The following is a 22,923-nucleotide window of genomic DNA, read 5'->3' as shown; positions in this document are numbered from 1 at the left end:
CGTCACTATTTTATAGTGAATTTGGCCTAAAATACATATTCTAGTCACTCAGAAATTATTTATATGCTTTTCTCACTGCTAAATGATTCAAAACAATTTCATTTTAAAATGTCAAGCTTGTTGTGTGCAATACTGAATGGTAATGTGTGACGTTGCTATAATCAAGTAAGTTTGATTTTCAAAATTGAAAAAAATATTTACGGAAATTTTAAATAGCACACTTAAAATAGTATGCACTACAAGAATTTCTGTTTCTCTACAAAAGAGACAAGCCTGATGTTGCTCTGTTCTTTGCAGTTGTAGATCCTAAAGGTTCTGGTAGTCAGAAAGGAAGAGAGAGACAGATTGATTCAGCTCTCTTTTTTAAAGGAAATGTGCTCTTTTTAAACTTTCTTCTTGGTGCTCCAAGAACCCTTGCATGAGAGAAACATTATTCTCCTATTTGAAGAGTCAGGAAGAAGAAATAATGCTCCATCTCAGTAATCAATCCATGCAAGCCTCATTTATTATTATTATTATTATAAAATAAATACATGACACGAGATCTACCCTCAAATTTTTAAGTGTACAAGACAGTATTAACTGTAAGCACAATATGGTACAGCATATCTCTAGAATTTTTCATCTTGCATGACTGAAACTTTATACCCATTGAAAGAAATTTCCCATTTGTTCCTCCCCCAGTTGCTGGCAACCACCATTCTACTTTCTGCTTGCATGAATTTGATGACTTTAGATACATCGTGTAAATGGAATCATGAAGCATTTGTCCTTCTGTGACCGGCTTATTTTACTTAGCATAACGTCCTCAGTGTTCATCCATGCTGTAACATATGACAGAATTTCCTTCCTTTTTAAGGCTGGATAATATTCTATTATGTGTATGTACCACAATTTCTTTATTTACTCATCCATTGATGGACATTTAAATTGTTTCTACCTCTTGGTTGTGAATACTGCTGCAATGAGCACGGAAGTGTCAATATCTCCTCAAGATCTTGATTTCAACGTTTTTGAATACCTGAAGGTGAGATTGTTGGATAACATGGTACCTCAGTTTTTAATTTTTGTGAGGAACTTCCATACTATTTTCCATAGTGGCTGGAAGATTTTACATCCCCACCAACAGTGCACAATTTCTGCACATCTTCACCAACACTTGTTATTTTGCTTGTTTGGTTTTTTGATAATGGCCGTTCTAATAGGTATGAAGTGATACCTCATTGTGGTTTTGATTTGCATTTCCCAGATGATTAGTGATGTTGAGATCTTTTCATACACCTGTTGGCCATTTTTGTCTCTTCTTTGCAGAAATGCCTATTGAAGTTGTTTGTACAATTTTTTAACTGGGCTATTTGTTTTTATGCTATTGAGTTGTAGGAGTTCCCTATATATTTTGGACATTAACCCCTTATCAAATATATGGTTTATAAATAGTTTCTTTCATTCCATAGGTTGCCTTTTCACTCTGTTGATTGTTTCCTTTGCTGTGCAGAAGCTTTTCAGTTTGATGGAGTCCCATTTGTTTATTTTTGCTTTTGTTGCTTATGCTTTTGATGTCATATCCAAGAAATCACTGCCAAGAGAAATCTCAGAAAGGTTTTACCCTATGTTTCCTTCTGGAGTTTTACAGTTTCAGGTCTTAAATTTAAGTCTTTAATCCATTTCAAGTTGACTTTCGTGTATGATGTAAGATAAGCATCCAATTTCACTCTTTTGTATGTGGATATCTAGTTTTCCCAGCATCATTTGTTGAAGAGACAGTCCTTTCCCCATTGTGTATTCTTAGCACCCTCATTGAAGATCATTTGATACTATGTATGTTGCTTTATTTCTGGGCTATTTTGCTCCATTGGTCTATATATCTGTCTTTCTGCCAGTGCCACACAATTTTGATTACTGTAGCTTTGTAATATATTTTGAAATCAGCAAGTGTGAGGCCTTCAATTTTGTTCTTCTTTCTCATGGTTGATTTGGCTATTGAGGTCCTTTGTGGTTCCCTATGTATTTTAGGATTGTTTTCTATTCCTGTAAAAATGCCATTCGGATTTGATAAGGACTTTACTGAGTCTATAGATCATATTGGGTAGTATAAACTTTTTGACAATATTAACTCTTCCATCCCATGAACATGGCAATTTTTCCATTTATTTTTGTCTGCTTTAATTTCTTTTATCAATGCTTTGTAGTATTCAGTATACAAGTCTTTTACCTCTTTGGTTAAGTTTATTCTTAAGTATTTTATTCTTTTGGATACTATGATAAATGAGATTGTTTTCTTAACTTCCTTTTCTGATTGTCATTGTTAGTATATAGAAACATAACTAATTTTTGTTGATTTGATATCATGATTATTCTAGATACATTATATAAGTGGAATCATACAGTATTTGCCTTTTTGTCATTGGCTTATTTCACTTAGCATAGTATACTCAAGGTTCATCCATGTTATAGTTGAATAATATTTCACTGTATGTATATACTACATTTACTGAATTTATTAATTAGAACATTTTCTGCGAAATCTTTAAGGACTTCTACATGTAAGATCATGTCATCTATGAACAGATATAATTTTACTACTTCCTATATAATTTGGAAAATTGGAAGTATTTCTTTCTTGCCTAATTGCTCTGGCTCTGACTTCTAGTACTATATTGAATTGAGGTGGCAAGAGCAGGCATCCTTGCCTTGTTCCTGATCTTAGAAGAACAGCTTTCAGTTTTTCACCAGTGAGTATGATGTTAGCTATGGGCTCTTCATATATGGCCTTTGTTATGTTGAGGTAAATTCCTTCCACTCCTAGTTTGTTGAGTATTTTTATCACGAAAGAGTTTCGAATTCTGTCAAATGCTTTTTCCACATCTATTGAGATGATCATGTGATTTTGTTGAACTATTTGAATGTCACAAAGTCAGTCAGGAGGAAGGAAAAGTTGAGGCAGGGTCCAGCCATATCACACTGACACACCTGGTCACCTGGATGGTGTGCTCGCAGTCTGCTTGTGGGGATGTTCAGGCAGAAGGAAATTATGAATTTATTTTTGTATGTTAAACCATCATTGCCACCACAGTGATAAATCCCACTTGGTCATGGTGTAGAATCCTTTTAATGTGCTGTTGAATTCAGTTTCCTAGTATTTTGTTGAGAATTTTTGCATCTATATTCATAAGGGATAATGGCCTGTGGTATTCTTTTCTTTTTGGGTTCTTTTTTTTCTGGCTTTGATATCAGGGTAATACTCGCCTCATAAAATGAGTTTGGAAGTATTCCTCCTCTTCAATTTTTTGGAAGAGTTTGAGAAGGACTGGCATGAATTCTTTAAATGCTTGGTAGAACTTACCAGTGACGCCATCTGGTTTTGGGCTTTTCTTTGTTAGGAGATATTTGATTACTGATTCAATCTCCTTACTAGTTACAGGAATGTTCAAATTTTCTACTCATGATTCTGTCTTGGTAGGTTATATGTTTCTAGGAATGTATCCATTTCTTCTAGGTGGTCCAATTTGTTGGTGTATAATTGCTCATATGAGTCTCTTTCAACACTTTTTATTTCTATGGGATCAGTTGTAATGTCTCCTCTTTCATTTCTGATTTTATTTGAGTCTTCTCTCTTTTTTTCTTAATCTAAGTAAGGTTTCGTCAATATGGACTTTTTTAAAAAGCAACTCAGTTTATTTTTTCCATTGCTTTTCTATTCTCTATTTCCTTTATTGCTGCTCTAATCTTTATTATTTCCTTCCTTCTGCCAGTTTTGGGCTTAGTTTGTTCTGCTTTTTCTAGTTTTCTGAGATGTAGAGTTAGGTTGTTTGAGATTTTTCTTCTTTTCTATTAGGCATATATTGCTATAAACTTATTGGTATATAATTGCTTGCTGCATCCTATAAGTTTTGGTATGTTATGTTTTTGTTTTCATTTGTCTCAAGATATTTTCTAATTTCCCTTTTGATTTCTTGTTTGACCTACTGGTTGTTAAAGAGTGTGCTAATTTTGACATACTTGTGAATTTTCCAGTTTTTCTTCTGATACTGACTTCTAGTTTTCACTCCACTGAAGTCAGAAAAGATACTTGGTATGATTTCAATCTTCTTAAATTTGTTAAGATTTATTTTGTGATTGAACATGTGATCTATCTTGGAGAAATATTCCATGTGTGCTTGAGAGTGTCCATTCTGCTACTGGGTGGAATGTTCTTCACATTTGTTATGTCCATTTGTTCTTTAGTATTGTTAAAGTCCTCTGTTTCCTTATTGATTTTCTGTCTGAATATTCTATCCATTATTGACAGTCAGGGATTGAAATCTCCTACTATCATTGTACTGCTGTCTATTTCTCCCTTTAGTTCTGCTAATGTTTGCTTCATGTATTTCCGTACTCTGACGTTGAATACATATATATTTATAATTGTTACATCATTCTGGTAAACTGACTCTTTTATCATTATATAATGTCCTTCTTTGTCTCTTGTGACAATTTTTGACTTAGAATCTATTTTGTTTGATATAAGTGTGCCATCTCTGCTCTCTTTTGACTGCCATATTCACGGAATATTATTTTCCATCCTTTCACTTTCAAGTATGGGTGCCCTTAAATCTAAACTGAGTCTCTGTAGACAGCACTGAGTTGGATCTTGTTTTTTATCCACTCAGCCATTCCATGACTTTTGATTGGAAAGTATAATCTGTTTACATTTAAAGTAATTATTGATAGGGAAGAATTTACTATTTATTATTGCCATTTTGTTAAGTATTTTCTGTTAGTCTTGCAGTTCTTTTGCCTGTATTTTTCTCTCTTGTTGTCTTCCTTTGCATTTCATTAATTTTATTTGCATGTAAATTCCTTATTAGAGGGATTTGCTGGTTTCTTTTTTCAGGAGCTGGCAATCTCTTGCTCCTTCTGGCGTCTGTCTGCTGTCCCTTTGGACCATGGAGTAGCAACACACCACCCACCTCTTTTTTGTTCTCAGTGGTCCCCAGGCATCTAGAGTATGCTGGGTTCCATCTATATCCTGATTTGGGTGAAACAGAAATCATACCTTTGTGCAGCTCTTCAAACAGCCAGAACATTGTACACTTGCTCTACTCTTCTCTTCCCTGCTGAGAGGAAGGCCACTGGGCTGTATTGTCGTTTGTCTGATTCACCAGAGGTCCTCTGGAGCAGCAGCATGAGCCCAGCTCTTTTTTGTTCTCAGTGCCCCCAGGCATCTAGTGTATGCCAAGTCCTGTCTGTGCTATGAGACAGGTAAGACAGATATCTGTTCCTTGAGTCACCTCCCCAAAAACAGAATTTTGGATGCATGTTCTGCTCTTCTCTTTCTCCCTGAAAGAGAGGCCATTGAGCTCTATTGACCTTTGTCTACTGTAGGTCCTCTGGAGTGGCAACATGCTGCCCAGATATTTTTTTTTTTTTTTTGGTCTCAGTGGTCCCTGTGCATCTAAAGCATGACTGATCCCATCAGTGCACCAAGACATGTGAGACAAAAGCTAGTAGCTTGGGTAGCCCCTTGAAATGTCAGAATGTTGGACATATAGTTGTCTCTTATTTTTCTCTCCGGGGAGAAGCTAGGAACTAGGAGTTTCCTCCCAGTGATGTGGCACTGTGCCTAGGAGAGAAAGTATGGCAAGAATGTGCCACAAATTTTCCTACTGGCTTCAAGGTGGCTGGTTTTGCACTCACTTGGGGTGCAGGAGTCTCTTAAATGATTTCCGATTTCTCACAAAGGGCATTGGTCCATATATTGTTGAACTGGTGTCTCTGAGAATGGAAGGAAGGTCTGATGCTTACTATTCTGCTATCTTGCTGATGTCACTTTCATGCAAGCCTCATCTTGACTGGTAGGATACAGATAGAGTTATTTGGGAATATGATTTTAATTCCTGTGTAATTAAGAGATTTCCAAAGTACTATGTTAAATTAGATTTTTCAAAAATCCAAATGCATTTTTGTCACATTCTTTTTAATAGTAATCAAAGCACCTAAACTTTGCCTTTCTATTTTAACCAACCAACTTCACTACAGAATGCCCTAGCTAGGTATCCTTTAACTTTAGTCTAGCTTAGTTTACTTTATTTATTCACTCAATCATTCATTCATCCAACCATTAATTTATTTATTAACATTCTTCTCTTTAGTTAAGGAGATTAGGAGAAACAGAGTCCACAGAGGTTATCAAACTATGGTCCAGGTCCAAATCAATTCACTATCTGTTTTTATTAAAGTCTTATTCAAATACGGCCACAATTATTCATATTATCTAGGTCTACTTCCATGGTACAATAGCTGAGTTGATTAGTTGTCATCAAGAGCAAATGACCTGAAAACCCCCAATTATTTACTATTTAGTCCTTTACAAAAAAAATGGCATAACCCTGCTCTATGGTATAGTTCGTTCTCATTATTGTCTTGTGTTATATAAAATCGTGGTGTTTCTAAACATTTGTGTTCAAGTTGGATTTTTGTGAATTGAATCATGTTATATAAACTCCATCTCTACGTTATGTCATCCAACAAGGAATCTTTTTGTATTACAAATAGTACACTGTACATATTCTACTGGATTTAAATTCAAAAGAACTTTTTTAATAGTAGCGCCCAGATAGGGTGGCTTGGTATGCCAGTGGAATGGCACTAAAGAGCATTTTGCTCTTAAGAACCAGAAATATGTCTTTTATAATCCAATATTTAAAACTTTTCTGCTTTGAAAGTAGGATATACACAGAAACACCACACACCAGAAGCTGAGATTGCTCATTATCACCACGCACTTTTAAATAGTGGACTACTTCCTGTTCATTTGAAACTTAATTGTGATTATTTCTTAATTTACAAGTCTAGTTCTTTTAAACTTGTATCTTTCATTTAAGAGGCTGTTTTAAAGGAAGTTGCAATTTTACCTTTACCTAAAATATATTTACACACACATAGAGTGTAGTTTATACATATAAATATATTTTTCATGAGTAACTACAAACCAGAACCCGGTTTCTAATGCGTAGATTATTTTATTATTTTATCTAAGAACCTTCAAAAATCTCCCTGTACCTGTATTATGTTCCTTTTTCTAATTTTCCAAAATGCAGTCATTTTAAGTAAAGATATCTTTATGAGCAATAAAATGTATTTTATTCAGTCACGTGTATATTTTAAATAGAAGAGATAATTTCAATAACCAAGCAAGATGCTATTCAGCAGCTACTGTAGTAGAACTTATTTGATATGTTTCTTTATCCATTTTCTGGTCCTCTGGTTAGAAATGGGAAAAAAAAAACTGAATTCAGTATTTCTCAGAAATTACACATTATTATAGATGTATAAATAAATATCCAACTTCTTGGCTACCAAAGTTAATCAGCTTCTCCTTCTGACTTTTCTTTATAAGTAGTTAGCTCATAAAATGACTTTTCCTCCATCACTGAAAAAAACATAGTTTTCCAAAAGAAAGATAAGTATTCCACCATTTACAAGTGTATAGTTATGATTAACAATCTCAGCTTCTGATGTACAATGCTTGTCTGTATGTCCCATTCTCAAAACATATAATATGTCATTTTTAATAGTTAATTTTGAAACACATTTTCTTGTTTTAAACAGCATAATGTTTGATGTTATTTCACTGGCACACCAAGCCACTTCTGGCTGTGTGCTGTATAAAGCAGTTCTCTTTTTAAAATTTTAAGCCTCTAGAATGTGTGCCATTACATTAAAACATATATCTTTTTGGTTAAATAAAGGGTGGATGATTCTAATCTTCCCATTTCTTTAGTTTATCAAACAAAATAACAGACTAGATTCAAGTGACCATGGAAATCTTTTAAAGAAATATTTCTTTGTTAGAGATTCTGTATACTTTGGCAATGATTCTTAGGGTGAGAACAAAGGCTGTCAGTGGCAATCCATTAATTTAGTGCTTATTCTGCTTTTATTAAGCTCAGTTAATTCAGGTAGCAAACACAATAGTTAGTCCCAATCTGTGTCTATTGAACCTTCTCAAGAAATTGGTATGTGAGTAAGTCACAAGTTGCCTTATTTTTAAGTTGGTTCACTCATCATCTTCAGTCTTCTAACAATACAAGCAAATTTAATTTGCCTTAATTTAATCCAAGCAATCAATAAATATTGAGGGTCTACTCTGTATACTATGTAAAAGATATTATATTGGGCACTACTGATCATAGATAAGTAAAAAGTAATCTCCGTTGTCAATATACTTGACCTTTAGAAAATGATAAAGGGCAAATGTCCAAACAGCTGCAATACTAGGCAAACTACCTACCATTTGAGTAGTACAGAGTACTGGAGTGGTTCAAAGAAGGAAGAGAGGGCATCTGACTAAGGGATCCAGATATTTTATGGTTGAGGAAGCTTGAAGAATAAGCCATATCTGATTATAATTATAAGTAAATAATGTAGTCTAGAAATAGATATTTAATGTCTGTTTCCCTCAGTGGAATTTAAATTTCATGAGAGCTGTGACTGTATCTGTCTTGGACCTATCACCATGTCTACAACATACTAGGCATTCAGTAATTATTGAATGAATAATATATGAGTTAAAAAGGCAAATAATAAGATTAAAGTAATATGATACATTCCAGTAATACTAGAAGGAAATAATGGAGCTTTACATGATTATTGTAGGGAATTTCCTTTAGGAGAAACCATAAAATAGAGGAAGCATAAGCTCTAGAGCTAGACTGCCACAGTTTGAATCCTGACTTTCATTTACAAGCTGTGCAACCTTACAAGAGTTCTTTAAGTTCTCTGTGCCTTACTTTCCTCATCTGAAAAATGAGAATACTAATAATACAGGCTCTCCCATGTCTATTTTGAGGTTAAATGAGTAAATACTGGTATAACACTTATAACAGGACCTGGCACATAGTAAGCACTCAATAAATGTTAATTGTTATCATTACTGCTACTGCCATTAATAATTACTACCACTATTACTATACATCATAAACTATTCTTAAGGTCCAATGACCCAAAGATGGGTAACATGGCACAATAGTTTTTCTGGGAAACAGACAAGAAAGTAAGTGATTACAACAAATATTAGCTATTTTTTTGAATGACTGAAGAAAAGGATATTCATATTAATCATTTTGACTAATATAATGTTGCCATATAGGGCATACACAGTTCACCAATCTTCAAAGATTTTAGCTCCAATAAAGTACGCTTGATGCTAAAAATAAAACTGCATAGTTTACTTCATCTTTGACAATTCAAAAGCAACCCTATATTTTGCATTTTTTTCAGGGTCATAATTCAATGATCAGTTATCAAGTATGGGAACACCTGTTAATAGACATTCTGGTTGGTAAAAACTAGAGGAAACCAAAATTGATATTTACACAAATATAATCTGTTGCATAAATATATTTAGGATTAAGTCACTAACTTATTTGAATAAATAGTTAATTGTTAAAATGCTACCAGTAAGTCAGTCTACCTATCTTAGGTATAACTAACTTGAATCTGAAATGAACTGAAACAAAATTGATGTAATGAATAAATATCACGTTATTTTACAAAGTCAACTCTAAAGAGACTTCAGGAAGAAAGAGTTATGACTACTAAATTACATTTAATGAGATAATTATAAATAAATGGGATTATTTGTCAAAAGCATTATATATCCACTATTATTCCTTTACTCATTCTAGGAGGAAAGGGAGGAAATTAAACACTCTATATACAGCATGTATATATGTATGTAGGTATGTGTGTGTGTATATATATATATATATAAACACATATAAATGCATATATATTACAGAATATGGAAATGAAGACTTACATGCTCTTTATTCTCGATCTTGCTGAGAAACACCTAATATAGTTACAATAGATACTATATAAGTTCCTTTAAAATTAACAAATGTAAATCTATCCCATTATTTGACAAGAAATTAAGACTCTATTCAGGATTTTAGTTAGTTGAAGTCAGAGTATCTCTCTCTTCAATTATTCCTTCCAACAAAAGAGTTTTGACTTTTCATCAGTAAACTTGGTCACAAAGTCCTACCAATATCAGGGAAAAAACACAATGTCTTCTTTTGCACTGAAGGAAAGCTAAAAACATTGACAGGGAAAAAAACCAGCACACCACCTTATAGAATTTGGAACATTTCCATAAAATGACACAAGTTTCTCTATTGGGTCTATAATGGGAATGAAGTAGCAAGCTCTGTGTTGCTTTTTGGAAAAAAAACAGTGAAATAGCCAAAGGAAATGTGGGCTGAGGAGAAAATGAAGTGGTCTGTTTAACAATTCCACTTCATATCCAGGAACCTGTTGATCATTCATGGGAATGGAATACTTAGATTGGCTGCTACTGTTAGGAGATCTTGGGATCTTGGAATATTTGGTCATTGTGTGAGGGAAAAAAGCCAAATGGAAGTTAAGTTTTAATGCTCAGATAATCTATCTAGCTCTGTAAGATCAGGCTTTTCCCCCCAATTTTCATCAACTATATATATTCATTTGTGTTTTTTTTTACTTTTTATTTTGAAATAATTTTAGACTTAGAAAAGTTGCAAAAATAGTATGTAGCTTTATCTAATGCCTTTACCCAGCTTGTTACATCTTACATAGCCATAGCAAAATCATCAAAACTAAGAAATTAACTTTGGTACACCACTATTAGCTAAACAACAGATTCTGGATTTTACCAGTTTTTCCAATAATGCCATTTTTTAAATTTTTTTTAATTTTAAAATTTGTAATTATGGTAAAATATACATAACATGAAATTTACCACCTTAACCATTTTGATGTGTACAGTTTAGAGATCTTAAGTATATCCACATCACGCAACCTGTCTCCAGAACTTTTTCATCTTGAAAAACTGATACTCTATACCCATAAAACAACAACTCCCCATATCCGTCTTTCCCCAGTCTCTGGTAATCACCCTTCTTTCTTTTTCTATGAGTTTGATTATTCTAGATACATTATATAAGTGGAATCATACAGTATTTGCCTTTTTGTCATTGGCTTATTTCACTTAGCATAGTATCCTCAAGGTTCATCCATGTTGTAGTTGAATAATATTTCACTGTATGTATATACTACATTTTGTTTATTCCTTCACTCATCAATGCACATTAGGGTTGCTTCCACCTTTTGGTTATTGTGGAGAATGCTGCTATGAACATAGGTGTACAAATATCTTTTTGAGATTCTGCTTTCAATTGTTTTGGCTATATATCCAGAGGTTGAATTGCTCTATTTTTATTAATTTTTCATTGTGAAGTATAGAACACCTAGAGAAGAGTGAACAAAAAAGAAATGAACTACTCAAATAAATTTTCACAAATTGAACATCCATGCAACTTCTACCCAGTCAAGATCATTATTCCACAACACTCTCCAAATACTACTCCTTCCCAATCACTACTCCTTCATTCCTCTAAATTTAACCACTCTTAATTTCTAACCATCACAGTTCACATTTGCATATTTTGGGACTTTTTATAAATTAACTCCAACACTATATATTCTTTTGTGCCTAGTGTGTTTTATTCACACCCATATTTGTAACATCCATCCATGTGATTGTTTATATGTAGCTACAATTCATCCACTTTCATTATTGCATACTATTCATTGTGTGAATATTTCTTGATCAATTCTACTCTTGATGGACTTTTGGATTATTTTGAGTTTATGGATATTCTGAATAATGCTGCTATGAACATTCTTGCATATCTTTCTTATTGTAAATGTATACATATTTCTTTACGGTATTGATCTAAAAGTAAAAATCTTGGGTCACATGAGTATGTAAAAATTCGGCAGAGTACTAGTTGCTCCATATTTTTACCACTATTCGGTATTTTCCATCAATTTCACTTTAGTCATTCTGGTGGTAAAATCTTGTAGTGCATATAATTTTCATTTTCATTACTAATGAAGAGCATATTTACATATTTTTATTGGTCATTTGAACACCTTCTTATGTAAACTGTCAGTTTAAATCCCCACCTATTTTTTATAAGGTTGCCTATATTTTTCTTATCAATCTGTAGAAGTTCTTTATGTGTTCTGGATATGAGATCTCTGTCAGTTACATGTGTTATAAATTATTTTTTCCACAATGTGTCTTGGCTGTTCAATCTATTAATGGTGTATATTTATCAAGCTTTTCTTTTATATTAGCACTTTTCAGTCCTCTTTAACAAACTTTTCCTACCTGAAGTTCATGTGGATAGTCCTGTCTTATCCTGTAGACATTCTGTTGTTTTGTCTTTGATTTTTAGTTGCGGAAACTGAGTTTGCATATGGTGTGAGGGACCAAGTTTTATTTATTTTCTATATGACTATCCAATTGGCCCAGTGACAGTTATTGAAAAGACTGTCTTTTTCTCACTGCTCTGCAGTGTCTCCTTGTCCATATATATGCAGGTCTATTTTTTGACTCTATAATGTTTCGTTTGTCTATTTATCCAAATCAGTGCCAATACTACATTCTCTTCATTATTGTAGCTTAAAAATGGATGTTGATATCCAGTAGACCAAGTCCTCTGACCTTCTTCAATGCAGTAGTACTATTCTTGGCCCTCAGTATTTCAATATAAATCTCAGAACTTGTTTGTCAAATTCCACTAAAAAGAAATCTATTGGTATTTAATTGGAATTGCATTGACTCTTTTTCAAGTTGCATTTTTTATAGATACATAATCACATATAAAATTCACCATTTTAAGGTGCACACTCCACTGGTTTTTGTAATTCACAATGTTGTCCAATCACTACCACTGTCTATTCCAGAATATTTTCATCACCCCAAACTGAAACCTCATACTTATTAGTAGTCATTCCCAATTCTCTCTCCCCCAACCACCCTGCAACAAATCTACTTTTTGCATCTATGGATTTGTCTATCATGGCCAGCATATAAATGGAATCATACATGTAACCTTTTATGGTTGGCCTCATTCACTTAACATTATGGTTTCTGAGGTTAATCCATGTTGTAGTATACATCGGCACTTCATTTTTTTATGACTAAATAAGATCCCATTGTATGGCTATACCACATTGTGTATATCCATTCATCAATTGATGGACACTTGGGTTGTTTCCACATTTTGGGCAACGGGAATAATGTTTCTATGAATATTCATGTACAACTTTTTGTGTAGACACAGGTTTTCATTTCTCTTAGGTATATACCTAGGACTGGAATTTCTGGATCACAGAGGGTAACTCTATGTTTATGCATTTGAGGAACTGCCAGAATGTTTTGCACAGGACCTGCACCTTTGTACATTTCCACCAGCAACGTATAATGGCTCGAATTCTGCCACATCCTCATCAAGACTTCTTATTGTCTTTTTTTTAAATCTGTATTCCCCTGACAACTAGTTATATTGCACATCTTTTCATGCACTTGCCGGCCATTTATATATCTTCTTTGGAGAAAAGTCTATCTGGATATTTTGTTCATTTTATAACCAGGTTGGTTGTATTTTTATGATTGAGTTGTAAGAGTTCTTTATATATCCTGGATACAAATCCCTTATCAGACAAATCATGAGCAAATATCTCCTCTCATTCTATAGGTTCTCTTCATTTTCTTGATAATGTTCTTTGAAGCACACAAATTTTCAATTTTCATGAAATTATCTATTTTTCTTTTATTGATTATACTTTTGGTGTCATAACTAAAAAACCGTGAGCTAATCGAAGGTCATGAATATTTACATCTATTTTCTTCTAAGAATTTTATAGCTTTAACTTTTGCATTTAGGTCCATTTTGAGTTAGCTTGTATCTACGGTGTGAGGTAGGAGTCAAAATTCATTCTTATGCATGTGGATATCCAATTGTCCCAGCCCATTTGTTGAAAAGACTATTCTTATCCCATTGAATGGTCTTGGCACGCTTGTCAAAAATCAATTGATCATAGATTCATGGGTTTATTTATGCTCTGTTCCATTTATCTATATGTCTATCCTTATGTCAGTAACATGCTTTGTTGATTACTGTAGGTTTGCAGTAAGTTTTAAAGTTGGAAAGTGAGTCCTCTAAATTAGTTCTTTTTGGTAATCTTTTTCTGACTATTCAGAGTCCCCTGTATTTCCATACGAATTTTAAGATCAGTTTTTCCATTTACATAAATCATTACTCTTTAGATCAATTTTTGGAGTATTTGCACATTTAAAATACTGAGTCTTCCAGTCCACGAATGTGGTGTATGCTTCCTTTTCCTCTGTTTGCTTCTAAGATTCTCTCTCTTGTTGCTTTTGAGCAGTTTTATTAAGAACTGTCTGAGTGTGTGCATTTGTCGGGATCCTCCAGGAAAGGGTATATAAATATAGATATAAATATATGTCTAGATATAGATATCTATCTAGATATCTAGATATAGATATCTATCTGCATAGATATAGGTAGAAGATAGATAGATAGAGACAGAGAGAAATGAGAGATGTTTATTTTAAGAAATTGACTCATATGATTGTGATGGGTGGTAAGTCTGAAATCTTCAGGGCAGGCTAGCAGGCTGGAAATTCCAGCAAGAGTTGATGCTGCAGTTTTGAGTCCAAAGGCTGGAAACTCAGGCAAAATTTCTCTGTTGCAGTCTGGAAGCAGAATTCCTTCCTCTTCAGGGACCTCAGTCTTTGCTCTTATGCCCTTCAATTGATTGGATGAGGCCCACTCACATTGTAATCTGTTTTACTCAAAATCTACTGACTTAAATGTACATCTAAAAAATGCCTTCACGGCAACATCTAGACTGATATTTGAAAAACAACTGGGAACTATAGGCTAGCCAAGATAATACACAAAATTAACCATTACAGTATGAACTTCTCTTATTTTGTTTGACATTTCATTCGGCTTTAAAGATTTATGGCTTGATGTTTTTCATCAGTTTTGGAAAATCCTCAGCTATTACTTCTTCAAAAGTTGTTTGTGTTTCATTTTCTTTATCTTCTCAATATGAGACTCCACTACCATATGTGTTAGAATTTCTCCTATATCCCTTATGCCCCTTACATTCTTTTTGTGTGTGTGTTTAAAAATTATTTTGTCTCTTTGCTCATCAGTCTAGATATTTACTCTAGCATATTCTATTTCCCTAAGTAATTCTTCAGCTGAATCTAATCCTCTCTTAAACTCATCCATTAACTTCGTAATTTCATTCATTGTATTTTTCAGTTGTAAAAGTTTTTATTTGGTTCTCTTTTATAGTTTTAGGTTTTTCTGTTCATGTTTTCTGTTTATATTCCTTGATCTTAATAGGCAGTTATTTTAAAGTTCGGTTTTCATAATTCTATGATCAGAATTTTCTGTTTCTCTCTTTGTTGTGTACTGTTTTTCCTTTTGTTCATTCAATTGGTTTTGGTCACTTTGTCTCATTATCTTCATGCGCCTGGTTTGTTTTTTATTGAGGACTAGCTATTGTACATTAACATCATAAAATATTTATAATATTAAATATTATATTTAATTAATAATTAAATATTTAATTTTTAATTAAAAATTTCAAACTTCTTCCAATTAGTATGTTGGAACTTGATTGTTTTCTCATTTCTCTTCCCTAAAGTTCAATTGTTACCCAAAAATAGACCAAAAGGAAAAGGAGAAAAGAGAAAAATGAAAAATAATACACAACCTGGATAAGTCCTCTGAACAATCCAGAACTAAGTAGTTTTACATTAATAATAAAATGTGCATTAGTTAAATTGGGGTAATCACTATGATGAATATTGAACGCTCTTTCTAAAACTTTGTTTTAGTCCCAAACTTTTCATTGATTAGTCTCTCCTTTCCCACTGATCTAAATGCCACTTCTGTCATATACCAATATCTTATTTATGTGGAGTTCTGTTCCATTAGTTCATTTCTCTTTCTCTTTCTCTCTCTCTTTTTTTCCCCTCCCTCTCAACAATATCACACAGTTTTTGTTTGTATCTTTGTAATATGCCTAAGAAACTGTCGCTAAAATGGACTCTTCTTTTTCTCTTTGATACTTCTTTAACATTTTTCCATGGATCTGTGAAAAACCTAGTCGTCATTTGGAGTGTAATTGTACTGAATTTATAAATAAATTTGACAAGAATCAATATCTTGATTCTTGATATATCGATATATTGATATACTGAATCCTGGCCATCCATCACTATGCATATCTTTAATTGACACTATACTTTGGACATTTAATAAAGTTTTAAGAATAATTTTCTCCAAATAGGTCTGACATATCATTTGTTAGACTTATAACTAGTTACTTTATGAATTTTCTGAGAATATGATCTTTTTTTTTTTAAAGATTGGCACCTGAGCTAACAACTGTTGCCAATCTTTTTTTTATTCTCCCACAAACCCCCCAGTACATAGTTGTATATTCTAGCTGTGAGTGCCTCCGGTTGTGCTATGTGGGATGCCGCCTCAGCATGACTTGATGAGTGGGGCCATATCCGTGCCCAGGATCCGACCCGGCGAAACCGTGGGCCGCCAAAGCAGAGTGCACGAACTTAACCACTCGGGCACGGGACCAGTCCCTGATCTTTTTAATTTCAATTGCATTTTCTAGTTGCTGCTGCCAGTGTGTAGGATCACTACTGGTTTTTGTACATATAGACATTAGGTCCAGCAATAGTGCTGATTGGTTTTAATATTTGGTCGGAATATTTGCTTAGATTTTATATCTAGATACTTAAATCATCTTTGAGTGAAGACAATTTTTGTTCCTTCCCTTCTGATTCCTGTTTTTCTTATTCTCCTTTTCTCTTTGTACTGGGTAGAACCTCTATTGCAATGTTGAAAAGATATGAGAATAGGCATCTGTATGTGCTAGCTGACATTGAAGAACGTACCTAATATTTCACTATGGTGTCTAAATAGGCTTTTGGTAGATACTATTGATGGGGTTAAAGAAGTTTACAGCTTGCTATGATTATATGTTAATTTTATTAAATGCTTTTTCCGTATCTATTAAGGTGATACTATCTTATTTCTCTTTTCCTCTGTTAATTTTATTAATAGATTTTCTAATATTAAACCATTCTTTTGTTTTTTTAAAGATTGGCACCTGAGCTAACAACTGTTGCCAATATTTTCCCCCCCTTCTTCTTCTTCCCAAAGCCCCCCAGTACATAGTTGTACATTCTGGTTGTGAGTGCCTCTGGTTGTGGTATGTGGGACGCCACCTCAGCATGGCCTGATGAGTGGTGCCGTGTCTGCACCCAGGATCCGAACCAAGGAAACCCTAGACCGCCGAAGTAGAGTGCACGAAGGTAACCATTTGGCCATGGGGTCTGCCTTAAACCATTCTTAATTTCTGGAATAAAACATACTTGAGTTACTTTTAAAAATATGTTGTTGGATTATGTTTGCTAATATACTAGTCAGTATTTTTACATCTATGTTTCTGATATTGGCCTATTGTTGCCCTTTATTTTACTATTCTTATTAATTTTGTGTATTAAGGTTATAGAATTCTCATAAAATGAGAAGAAACACTCTCTCTATTCTCAGGAACTGTTTGAATTAAAAAAAGGGATTATTCATTCCCAGAGGGTTTGCAAAACGTGCCTTTTTACACCCTCTGGATCTAGTACTTTGGGGAAGGAGTAGATTTGCAATATTAATTCAGTATATTTAATGTTGGTAGGACTATTCTGAGTAATTGAGTAAAGTGATCTAACTTTATTAATATGTATTTACCTGGAAAATTTCCCATTTCATCTTGGTTTTCTCATTTAGTGGAATAGAGTTATTCATAATACTCTAACTTTAAAAGTTCCTACCAAAGCAATACAATGCCCCCCTTTTCATACAAATATTATTTAATTGTCCCTTCTATTTGTTCAACAATATTGCCAGAAGTTCCTATATCTTAATAATTATTTCAAATATTTAGTATTTCAGTTTTTTATTCTCTCTACTGTCTTTTCCTAGAATTAACATCTGCTTTTCTATTTATGGTCTTTCTTTCTTTCTTTCTTTCTTTCTTTTGGCTTTATACTAATGTTCTTTGCCTAACTTTTCAAAGTGAATGCTTGTATCAGTAATTTTCAATCTTGCTTCTTTTCAAATACATTCATTTTAGGCTATAAATGTCCTTCTAACTACTGCTTTTTCTGCATTCTACAAGTTTTGATTTATAGCAGTTTCATTGTTTTTCAGTTATAAGTATTTAGTAATCTCCATTATAGTTTCTTATTTGGATCATTATTTATTTAGAAATTTCTTCTTTTAGGTGTTTTTAATTCCCACATATGGCAGTTGCACATACAAGCTTTATTTTGGTGACACATTGACAGGTTTGCATGCATGTAGGGATGTCCCTCACAGCATGAGAATGCCCAAAGGCTGTGGTGCTGGTGTGTAGCTACCACCTAGAAAGAGATAAGGGCAAGGGAACTCCAGGGGGAGGGGGAATCAGAGATGGGGCTCACGTGTCTAGGTGATATACCTCAGCAGCACTGCAGGGAGTCTCTTGGCCTGAGAGCTCCAAAGGGTGACATTGGCTGGGAGTCTTTATAGCTGCAGGGTTTATCTTACCTGTGGCTAACAGATGTCTTGCAGTTTCACAGGGTATGCAAAGCAGGCAGACTCTAAATGGCTAAAAATCTGCTTATTTGGGGTATGTTTAAAACAATCGGATGTGTAAAAATTTGAGTTTGGTGCCAGAGGGCATTTCAGTTAAGGGATCTCAGCCCGCTGTGTAGGAAAAAACAACCTAGAGGCCAATATACAGAGGCCATCATTAGCTTATTTATATAACAAGTAAAAGAAGGGCATGTACACTAGTGCAGTATATCCTGTTGCCTGAATTGCTATGCTTAGCTTTTGACCAATGAGTGTCATGCTGAAATAGTTTATATTTCAAGTATACTAGGCCAATTCTTAAAGAACTCTTTTAAACTCTAATAGTAATTTCACAATGAATGCTAACAGAGTAGTGCCTGGCTGGCTATGGCTAAGACCTGGTCTTTGTATATGAGCCAAAGTCACTGAAATGTAAGATGTTTGAAAGGAATGAAACTTGGAAATAGATCATCTGATCCAATGTTTCATTTTAAAGATGAAGAAATTGAATCACAGGAAGACTAAATGAAATTTTCACAGTCACAGAGCTAATTAGGGACAGAACCATGACAAGACTCCAGGTTTCTTGGTTCTTAGTCTAGTAGTCTTCCTACTGTGCCATAACAAGTCAAACGTATTAGTTGTAGTAATAATTTTATAAATAGGATCTACCAATTGTTTTGTTCCTACACTATTCCATTTATTTATTTTAGCTACATTCTTCATTTTGTCTTTATCAAACCTTATGTTACCAGTGAGGGAAGCAGAGTAAAAGTACAAACAGATATGAAGCCAGGGTTAGCATCTAGGTGTCAGTTCCCAAGCTCTTCTTCTCTGTGCTACACAATGGTTATAATGAGGATATAGCTATAGTTAGCAGAAATACAGTTAATGGTACGTTATCCTGAAATTTCATCATAACCAGTATTTTTTCTTAGTAAAGCAGTTATATCAAAGTGTTATTTGAAAAGAGTAACAGTGAACAGTTTTATCAATTTCAATTCATTCTTAGCAATGGGTGGTCATTTCAGTAACCGTTTTTATGAGGGCAAACAACTTTCTGCTTGCTCCCTAACAACTCTAACCTCACAAGAAAGAGAGTATATAGATTTGAGGGATGTACACAGTGGGCTGTATTTTGTTGTGCTCATTATTGTTTTGTGTTTCAGACAAAGTAGAGTAATAGCATTTACCACAGATTCCATCACTAACTCTTGTGACTCAGTCTTTTAAACGTATCAGCCTTTGTGGACATGTGTTTAACTACCATCTTAAGTTGTGAAACCGAATTCAAGAATGCTTACAAGTTGCTTCGATGTTCTTTTTAAGTTTAGGCACATTTTCCTCTTCAAGTGATCTGAGTAACATCTTTAAAGCTAATTTTGCCTCCTCAAATACAAAAAAAGATGAGTATACAGCAAGCTCAAAATTTACATTTATATGCAGACATGAGAAAAGCAAAAGAATCTGCTATGAAAGGTGAATATTTCAGAAATATTTGGAGTATGCATATTTCCAAGTATGTTATGCTGATAACCTGTCAATCTTGGAACATAGATCATGTAACTAAAGCACTTCACCTGAGTCATGTTAATTGTATAGAATAAGGTGTTCTCTTCTTAACTTAATGGTCCTCTTTTATTGCTTTTAGTACAAAGTGTTCCACAAGAAAAATAACACTGATGACCAGACAACAGCATTTCATAAGTGTCTCTGGCATTAATCAGTGTGCTTGAATCCGAGGAGCTATTAGTTTAGCCACATTTAAATCCTGATTGCATTTTATTCCGCGTTGGCAATGCTCACAATGTGATCTTCATTAGAATGTATTTTAAGCTTTCACATGCTGGCATGGCCATTATTTGTATTCTATCCTGTAAGCCGTAAATCATGTGGAAGATGCCTAGATGCAGAGTTCCAGGCTTCAAAATTTACCTTCTTTTTGTTTTCATTTTGTTCTTAGTGTTTCTCAAGAACTGAAAGGAGGCTTAGTATATAACTATCTCTGGAAACTAAGCACATTAACTGGAGAATCTCAGATCCCTACTATTTTCAAATAAATTTACAGATGTCTTCCCAGTTCCTCCAGTATCATCATTCTGGCGAATAAACAGAAAGTGGATTGGGTATATCTAGGTATCTTGGTCCATGTCAGAACACTGCAGAATTACTTCAAATGCTTTGGATAGTTGGAGCAAATGTTAAAGGGCCTGATGTCCTGAAGTTCTTCCTATACCAGCTGTACATTTATCTCCTTACTCCAGATGTTCTTTTAATTCACTTCGGAAAGCACCTATAGCCTTCACACTTAGCAGTGTGAAGCTCTAATATGAGAAGACTTTTATGATGTTTTCAGCAATTGTGAGTTAGGTCACATTTAGCATCCAGACCTGACTTCCCCTAGCATGTACCCTTTTATTCTGCTTGTCATTCAGGGCCTATCTATGTCACATTCTGTAGGGACGGTTTCACTTAATGTTGAAAATCATGGAATTCTGAATCAGGTAGACTTGAATTTGAATCCTAGGCTCCCTACCTTACAAGCTTATGACCTAAGGCAGTGGTTCTCAACAGGAGGTAATGTTATACCCTGTTGCCCCATATCCAGAATATTTGGCAACGTCTAGAGATATTTTCAATTATCATAGCTGGTGAGTGCAACTAGCATCTACTGGTAGAGACTAGAGATGCTGTTAAACATCCTACAATGCATAGGATAGCCCCCTAAAACAAAGAATTATCTGGGCCAAAATGTCAACGATGCTCAGGTTGAGAAACTTTGTTATAAGGCAAATTATCTAACCTTTTTGAGCTTCCTCATATTTAAAATTGGAATAATACAGTGAACTCTCAATTACACGGGTTAAACTGACTATTTGGGCATGAACTTAGTTAGGGCTTAGCGAGTGACCCAGGATGTACACACAAGGGAAAGGGGGGTTGCTAATTTTGCCTCTAAAAGTGTAGGAGTGGAGGAAGCATATAGCCATATGGTTGAAGCAGGGCTAGAGGTAGATGGCCACAACTCCTCTGCTAGGCCTCTCCATCTTATCCCAGTCTCCAGTTTAACCAGATATATTTAAATCTGGTTTAATGTCAAAGAAGAGAGTAGTTTCTTAGTAACTTTAGTTCCTGAGTCCTTCTGGGGACAGTGCCCCCTCATCCTCATTATGTTTCCCATTAGTGACTCTACTGGCTAGAATTTCAGACTAAGTAGGAAGGACCAGCATGAAAGTGCATTACAAGACAGCTTTCTTCCAGTTAGTCCTTTCAGTATCTCACACAACATACTATGGAGACAGGTAGCTATTCTTCCGAAACAGAATATACCCTGTAGGTAAGCACATAGGACATTTATAATAACTAACACTTACACAGCACTAATGTGCATGGCACTATACCATCTAAGTTCTTTACGTTATCCACTGATTTTAATCTTCACACAAACCCTATAAGGTAGCTACTAATATCTTCTTTTTACAAACGAGGAAATTTGGGCCCTGAGAGACTAAATACCTTGACCAAGTTTACACAGCTAACAAAGTTGAAGGGTCAAGATTGAAACCCAGGATATCTGGCTCCACAGTCTCCAGTCTGTGCTATTAACCACTATACAAAGCAGAGTCTCAAATAAGGAATACAGAAGGAACCTGAAGTACAACGTTCTGTATTCCAGAAAAGAAGTCTTGCTAGAAAGGCAACTGGAGTTTTATGAGTTGGATGGGAAGAAAGATGCAGTTCAAATGCACAAAAGCAAGTCAGATTTTAAAGTAGAAGCTAATGCAGCATAGTGGAATGTCCATGGGCTTTGAAGTCAGAAAAACTCAGGGCCTAAATTCAGACTTCTCACATAAAGGAATTTAGTCAACTTGGGCAGTCTACTACTATAGCCTCTGATCCTCACTTCTTTTTGAAGGCCAAATTAACCAAATTTGTAAAATACCTTAGTGCCTGGTACATAATAGGCACTTTACAAACGTTCGGTTGCATCCTTGCCCCCAACATTCTGCTTATATCAATCTTTTCCCAAAGGAGACTAGACAAATAAATGTTCTCCTTGGAGTGCCCTAATCTACAAAGAACCATATCCTAGATCACATGGAGGAGACAATGGCCTAGAAAATGTGGAGGGCTGTAAATCCTCACTGTACTTAGACTGGGAACATACCTCTGCTATCCTTGAGTATAAATTTCCCTACCTCACGAATAAGGATGATGTGGCATCATCAGAGGTTCCACCTTAGAACAGTCACAGATTATTAGTGGATCAGAAAAGCAATTTAGTGGAGCCGGCCTGGTGGTGTAACCATTAAGCTTGCCCACTCCACTTCAGCAGACCAGGATTCGCCCGTTCAGATGCTGGGCATGGACC

The sequence above is a fragment of the Equus asinus genome, chromosome X (assembly GCF_041296235.1).
Source record: "Equus asinus isolate D_3611 breed Donkey chromosome X, EquAss-T2T_v2, whole genome shotgun sequence".
Lineage (NCBI taxonomy): Eukaryota > Metazoa > Chordata > Mammalia > Perissodactyla > Equidae > Equus > Equus asinus.
The sequence above is the reverse complement of the archived record's forward strand: the minus strand, read 5'-3'. Positions refer to the sequence as shown.